The sequence below is a fragment of the Physeter macrocephalus genome, chromosome 10, assembly GCF_002837175.3.
Source record: "Physeter macrocephalus isolate SW-GA chromosome 10, ASM283717v5, whole genome shotgun sequence".
Classification (NCBI taxonomy): domain Eukaryota; kingdom Metazoa; phylum Chordata; class Mammalia; order Artiodactyla; family Physeteridae; genus Physeter; species Physeter macrocephalus.
The window spans coordinates 64343443-64351164 of record NC_041223.1 but is presented as its reverse complement, the minus strand read 5'-3'; positions in this window follow the sequence as shown (position 1 = coordinate 64351164).

The following is a 7722-nucleotide window of genomic DNA, read 5'->3' as shown; positions in this document are numbered from 1 at the left end:
TTCCCATGTTAGGGAAGTTTTCGACTATAATCTCTTCAAATATTTTCTCGGGTCCTCTCTCTCTCTCTCTTATCCCTCTGGGACCCCTATAATGTGAAAGTTTGTGTGTTTAGTGTTGTCCAAGAGGTCTCTTATACTGCCTTCATTTCTTTTCATTCTTTGTCCTTTATTCTGTTCTGCAGCAGTGAATTCCACCATTCTGTCTTCCAGGTCACTTATCCGTTCTTCTGCCTCAGTTATTCTGCTATTGATTCCTTCTAGTGTATTTTTCATTTCAGTTATTGTGTTGTTCGTCTCTGTTTTTTGGTCTTTAATTCTCCTAGGTCTTTGTTAAACATTTCTTGCATCTTGTCGATCTTTGCCTCCATTGTTTTTCTGAGGTCCTGGATCATCTTCACTATCATTATTCTTAATTCTTTTTCTGGAAGGTTGCCTATCTACACTTCATTTACTTGTTTTTCTGGGGTTTTATCTTGTTCTTTCTTCTGGTACATAGCCCTCTGCCTTTTCATTTTGTCTATCTTTCTGTGAATGTAGTTTTCGTTCCACAGGCTGAAGGATTGTAGTTCTTCTTGCTTCTGCTGTCTGCCCTCTGGTGGATAAGGCTCTCTAAGAGTCTTGTGCAAGCTTCCTGATGGGAGGGACTGGTGGTAGGTAGAGCTGGGTGTTGCTCTGTTGGGCAGAGTTCAGTCAAACTTTAATCTGCTTGTCTGCTGATGGGTGGCACTGAATTCCCTCCCTGTTGGTTGCTTGGCCTGAGGTGACCCAGCACTGGAGCCTACAGGTCATTTGGTGGGGCTAATGGTGGACTCTGGGAGGGCGCTTGCCATAGAGTACTTCCTAGAACTTCTGCTGCCAGTGTCCTTGTCCCCACAGTGAGCCACAGCTCCCTCCCACCTCTGCGCGAGACCCTCCAACCCCAGCAGGTTGGTCTGGTTCAGTGTCCTATGGGGTCACTACTCCTTCCTCGTGGGTCCTGATGTGCACACTACTTTGTGTGTACCCTCCAAGAGTGGAGTCTCTGTTTCCCCCAGACCTGTCGAAGTCCTGCAATCAAATGTCCCACTAGCCTTCAAGGTCTGATTCTCTGGGGATTCCTCCTCCCGTTGCCAGACCCCTAAGTTGGGAAGTCTGATGTGGAGCTCAGAACCTTCGCCCCAATGGGTGGACTTCTGTGGTATAATTATTCTTCAGTTTGTAAATCACCCACCTAGCAGTTATGGGGTTTGATTTTATTGTGATTGCACCCCTCTTCCTGTCTTATTGTGGCTTCTCCTTTGTCCTTGGACGTGGGGTATCTTTTTTGGTGAGTTCCAATGTCTTCCTGTTGGTGATTGTTCAGCAATTAGTTGTGATTACGGTACTCTCTCAAGAGGGCGTGAGCGCACATCCTTCTACTCCACCATCTTGAACCAATCTCCTGACGCTGTATTTCTAGGGTCCTTTTATCTATTAAAACTCAATGAAAATTTCTTTGGTTAAATAATCTGGTAATCATATTTATGAGAAAATAGATGGAAAGATACATCTATATTTATACATAGAAAAAATAGAGTTGCATATATTCCATAGCACAATATAGCAAAAAATAGCTTATTTAAAATGCACTAATTCAAAAATATGATTTTTAGGGAACTACCTCTCATATAGTAAAGACCTAGCAAAATGTTAACTATTCTGATTATGTTTGTATTCCTAACCAGCCAACTTTCCATACCCATTAATATCTAAAGAATTACACTAGACATATTGCACTTTCATTTTCCTCATTTCCTGTGATCACTATACAGCAAGGGTTAATGAGACGCAAAAATCACGGGGTCATGAAAAGGCTTAGAAATTTCACTTTTGACCACCGCTCGATCTGATTGATAGTTTCAGATTTGTACTTCAGTTTCTTTCATCTTATAGCTAGTAGTATGGCTGGTGTGCTTGGGTCTGTTTCCTTGATATGATTTAAACTTCAGGAGATCAGTGTGTCTATGTTGTATTTTTGCATACCCCAAATTTCTGGACAACTCCTGATAGATTTTTGGCAAGCAAAATAATGTGTGCATTGAACTAAATGGCTTTTAAATGAATTATAGAACTGTTTCCTAAATAGCAAATTTGTATAGAATAGTTTACTTTAGTTTTGTTTTTCTTTCCTGCAGAGTGGCAAAATACCCAGTAGCACACACAAACATTAGCAAGAAAAGTGTTGGTTGTTCTGAGCCTTTGAAACAAATAGGCCATTCTTTTATCTTTGAGAGTTTTTATTTCAGTAACACCAACTGCCATTTCATATGTGCCTTCAACATACAGCATCTTTTTTCATATAGTGGACTAAGCTGGTAAGAATATCCCTCACCATTTCCTACCTTTTGTAATACCAAATATAAATCTCAGATAAAATAATAAAAATATAAGCAGTTAACAGAAGTTTAAAAAAAACACAAGAAGAAATTGAAATCTCCAAGTAACAAAACAGAGGAGACATCAAGGTAGAGCAGAGGCCATCAATCAGGAACCATGAATGAAGGGTGTCAAATGAAAATCTAGTGGTTGGAATGAGGTCTTTAGTGTATGTGGGAACAAAAGGTAGAGGCTTGGATCAAATTAGAGTTAGCATACTGTAATTGAGCTTCTGAACAAAATACAGCTACTTGAAAAACTGCCAGTAAATGAAACTATGTTTAGAAAATCTCCATCTTTCTGCCTTCAGAAGCCATCAGATGGGTTGCTGTCTACTCAGAGCGCATACTTAGAGGGGATGGTGAGGGTGAGGATTAGAAATCATACAACTGTATCATGAGCTGAGGTCATTTCAAAATTCATAATCTTCACAAAATGCAGGAACTCAACCAAAAAAATAATTAATATTAATTAACTTAAAATACTAATTAATATTAAATAATACTATTAAAAAGAGATCACTATGGTCCATTGGAAGCAAACAATCCAAGACCAAAGGAATCTCTCTCTTTCCTTCTGATAGACGACACATAAAACCAGCTGTAAAGAAAACCAAAAAAAGCCCACAGTGAAAAATTCTATGCCACTTGAGGAAGCATAACTTGATTATTCAATTGTATGTGTCATCTTTTGAAAGTTAACCACTTATTTTGCTTCTCATAATCAGAGCACTCCAAAGATTTTCCTAAATGGTAGACAAATTTGTATATCTACTTTGCTGAATGGAGTTAAAAAACAGAATTTATAAAGTATATCCCTGCTAAACCACAACTGCTAAATTTTGCTTTATAGTAACAAAGACATCATTAATTTAATTAATTATGTCTCACCTCAAAGACATGAGGTAACTTTAGTGATCTCTAGAACATTAATTCTACCTTTTATCAAAGACTTTAAACATTTTATAAGGATATTTACAATCAGCACATGACTATATTTAAAACTATAGTTTTTTAACTAAATAAAACATACTAAATTGATCTTCTCTATTGAATTGATCACATTAAAAATATGTGTATTTATATTCACATGTAAGTGAATTTCACTTAGCATAGTATCCTCCAGTTTCATGCATGTTGTCTGGAATGGCAAGACTTTCTTTTTTTAAAGCTGAATAATATTCCATTGAGTATGTGTGTGAGAGGGTGATATATGTATGTATATATATATATATATATATATATATATATATCATATTTTCTTTACCAATTCATCTATCAACAGACAGGTTGTTTCCATACCTTGGTTATTCTGAATAGTGCTGCAATAATCATGGGAGTACAGATATTTCTTCAAGATAGTGGTTTGGTTTCCCTTGGATTTATACCCAGAAGTGGGATTTCTAGATCATGTGGAAGTTCTAGTTTCTTCAGGAACCTCCATACTGTTTTCCATAATGGCTGTACTAGTTTATGTTTCCACCAATAGTGCACAAAGTTCTACTTTTTTCAACATCTTCACCAGCATCTGTGTATCTCTTGTCTTTATCAGAATAGACTTCCTAACAGATATGAATTGATACCTCACTGTGGTTTTGATTTGCATTTGCCTGATGATTAGTGATGTGGAGCACCTTTTTATGTACCTGTTGGATATTGGTATGTACTTTTTGAAAAAAAAAAAAAAAAAAAAAAAAGCTCTTTAAGCCCTTTGCTCTTTTTTTTTTTTTTTTTTTTTGTGGTATGCGGGCCTCCCTCTGCTGCGGCCTCTCCTGTTGCAGAGCACAGGCTCCGGACGCGCAGGCCCAGCGGCCATGGCCCACGGGCCCAGCCGCTCCGCGGCATGTGGGATCCTCCCAGACCGGGGCGCGAACCCGGTTCCCCTGCATCGGCAGGCGGACGCGCAACCACTGCGCCACCAGGGAAGCCCTGCTCCTCATTTTTTAATTGGGTTATTTGGCATTTTTGCATTTAGGTTGTATAAGTTCCTGTATCTGTTATTTTTTCTAGCAGTGCTACCATTGTTTCTTGTATTTTTTTGGAGTCACTTTTTACAATTGACTTCAGAAAATGTATCACCTTACTTTAGAGAAATCCGTTATATAATGATGGGTTAAAGGACAAGATTTCCTGTTCAATGCCTTCCCATTTTATTGAGCTTAGGGTTTTTGCTTTTGCTCTTGTTGTTTGTTTGTTTGTTCACATCTGTATCTGCTTAGTCATTATTTGTGCCTATTTTAGAGTTGGTTATTTTGAGTAAGGCATGGCTCTGTGTATCAGAAAGATAAATTATTTGCTATGATTTACATTAGGAATATACTCCAAATCCATCATAAATCTGCCTCAGTTTCATTTGTATGATTCCAGCCTTGTCAAGGGCAATAGCAAAGCAAGTCAACATCATGCATGTAATTGACTGACTGCTGTTAATTTGAAATATGTGAATTTGAGAATGGCCTTTATATATATATTCATTAAGATGCCATTCTTCACTCTCAATGATCAAGCTCTTGACACATCACTAATAGGATATTTGCTTTGTGTTGTTTTTTTAGTGGCCATGATGAATTTGGGTTGATCCATTCCACACACTTCTTTCTATTTTTTCCTGTGACTAATGGGCCACATCTGGCATGGCAGACCTACAGATAGTATCCTCCATCTTAATGGAAGATTTTTTAAAAAGGCAACAAAATGTATAAGTTGGCTTTATTTGCTAGAGCCAAAGAAACATGAATTTGTTATGAAACTATTACCTAGTCAGAAAGTTAAGAATGCTCTAGATAACTTTTTAACCAAAACAAAGACTAAATTCACATAAACATTACTGGCATTCTGTGTATACTAACAGTATTACACAAAGGAAAATGTAATTAACAATATCAAATTAAAATGCCACTAAAGTAAGACCTAATGTAGAAAACATAGCAGTTTCACAACATGTGATGATATGTGTACTGGTTATGAAGCTACTATCTCTCAGCTTTAACACTCTGGTCTCTCACTTTTCTACCCTCTTTTTTTTGTAAGCTGGGGCTTCAGTTTTCTTTCATCAAGAGAGACATATGAGGGAGAATGTATAGTAAGGAAACAGAAGAGACTTTCCCTTGTCCTTTTGCTCGTTGGCCCTCCCAGCACAGTAATGTTCCTTCACCCTTGCTTAATTGGATGCGCCCAGAACCAGCTTCAGTCAACTCTCACAGCCAGGTAGAACCTGCCTCCAATCTGAGTCTAGAAGGCCACCCTCCTCTAAGGTTCTGGATTCTAACCTCCCCTTTGTTTCTCCAACTGAATGGGTATTGTCCCCTTTCTGCAGTTATTACTACTTTGTTATTTCAATAATTCTTTTTTGTTTTTTGTTTTTAATCTTCCAAACATATTTGTAACCAATCTTTTATAATAGCAAATTCTGTTTGTTGAAATAGAAATAGTTTCTATTTTTTGATTCTTCTGGTAGACTGTTATAAGAGAAAGATAACTTTCCTGGAGATTACCTAGTTTTAATTGATAAATGAGTAAAAGTCTTCAATGCATAGTCTACCTTTGAAATATCAATCCAACAGTTAACTCTATGGACTATTTATACCAATTGCTTTTTTCTTTTGCTACAGGATTAAAAAAAAAGACATATACAAAGTGTAAGAGTTTAAATGAATATGGTGGGTATAGTCTGGTTTTGGTTTTGACTCTTTTTTTTTTGTTTTTGGTCTGATCTGTGAACTTTAGGGAAATTATTCCTTCTCCCCAGCAAACATACACAGCAAGCCACTTGATTTTGGTTTGCCAATCACAAAACCACATTTCTCCTAACTTAAGAGGTAGACTAGTCAGATTTCCTTTCCCAAGAATGTTGATCATGAGTACAGACCCAGAGATAATTTGGATTGAATCATCCAGTGGCAATGTCTAAGAGAGATGATGCGTGTATTTCAGCTTTTATGGTTACTGTCCATAAGCATGATCCTTTAGTTCTTCCTTCTGTCCTGGTAGCTACAAAGAATTTTTTCTGTTTGTTGAAGTAAATAGTGATTAATTCCTTAATGTATACAACAGTTCTGCTTATATATTGCTTTTTAGATGTCTGCTTTTCCATGTATATTTCTCAGCTCTATTCTTTAAGTAGACAATGATGTCTTTTTCTCCATTTTAAAATTATGGAATGAGAGAATCAGATCTGCTCTAACATTTTCAGGCATTGACATATTTTTATGAAATATTATTTTAAATATAAACTTTAGGAATATAATTGTCACTCTATAATCATTTAAGTATAGTGTTTATTCTACTTACGAAGTTCAAAATAATATTTTTGAAGCTTATTTAATAACAACAAAATATATGGAACCTAAATTAAAATTATGGCTTTAGTTCTCTTTCTTTATTGATACACAGGGCATTTATTGGTGTCTAACTTTATTTACACAGTCACTTAACAAATATTTACTGAGTTTGTACCATATGCTAGGCCCTGTGGGATGTGTTAGGGATGAAGAGTTTAACAGAATTCTATCATCAAGCAGCTTCCATTTTAGTGGGAAACACAGTAGTACTGTGCAGCATGATAAAATCTGTTATAATGGAAGGCACTGGATGCTATAGAGATATATATGAATGGCATCTAATCAGCCTAGGAAGGAGGAAAAGTTTATAAGAAGATGCTATAAGAGAGTAAGAAAAAAAAAAAAAAAAGAAAGGAAAATTAACCCAAAGGAAAAAAAAATTCTGAAACTTTGCTGTTTTAGAACAAAGAATTTGTGAGGAAAATATGTGAGATCAGGCAATAGGCAGGATCCATTGATCTTTGTATGACAAGCTAAACTTCATTTTTTGCTTGATATTCTGTTGAAGAATGAAACTATGATTAAATTCTGACTAAATTAATCAAAGTCCATTTAGATCTATTTTTTGCCCATTGTGGTACCAGGTAAATGACTTATGCTTGTTCCTTTGATTAAACAGTATTCAACCATTCAATTTAGCAGTAATTTACACATTGTAGATGCAGTACTAAATAACCTTTGCCCTAAAATTTCACTAAGTTTGTGATCCTTTAATATAAATTTGTTCTGCAACCAATAGTAATTTTAGATGTATGGAAATCAACTGGTAAATAATTGAGGGTACATATCATTAGAAATATGAATAATGATTTATATTTGAAATTGTTACAAGATGTGGTAAGTAGTCACAACTCAGTTATGTATAATATGGGATATTTATTTCATTTTATTTTATTGTAGTAACCGCTACCAATGTTGTTTTATTGAGTCTCAAAAGCATTGAATAGTGAGAGACTTGCCAATAATAATATCCCAGTTTAACCCAATAG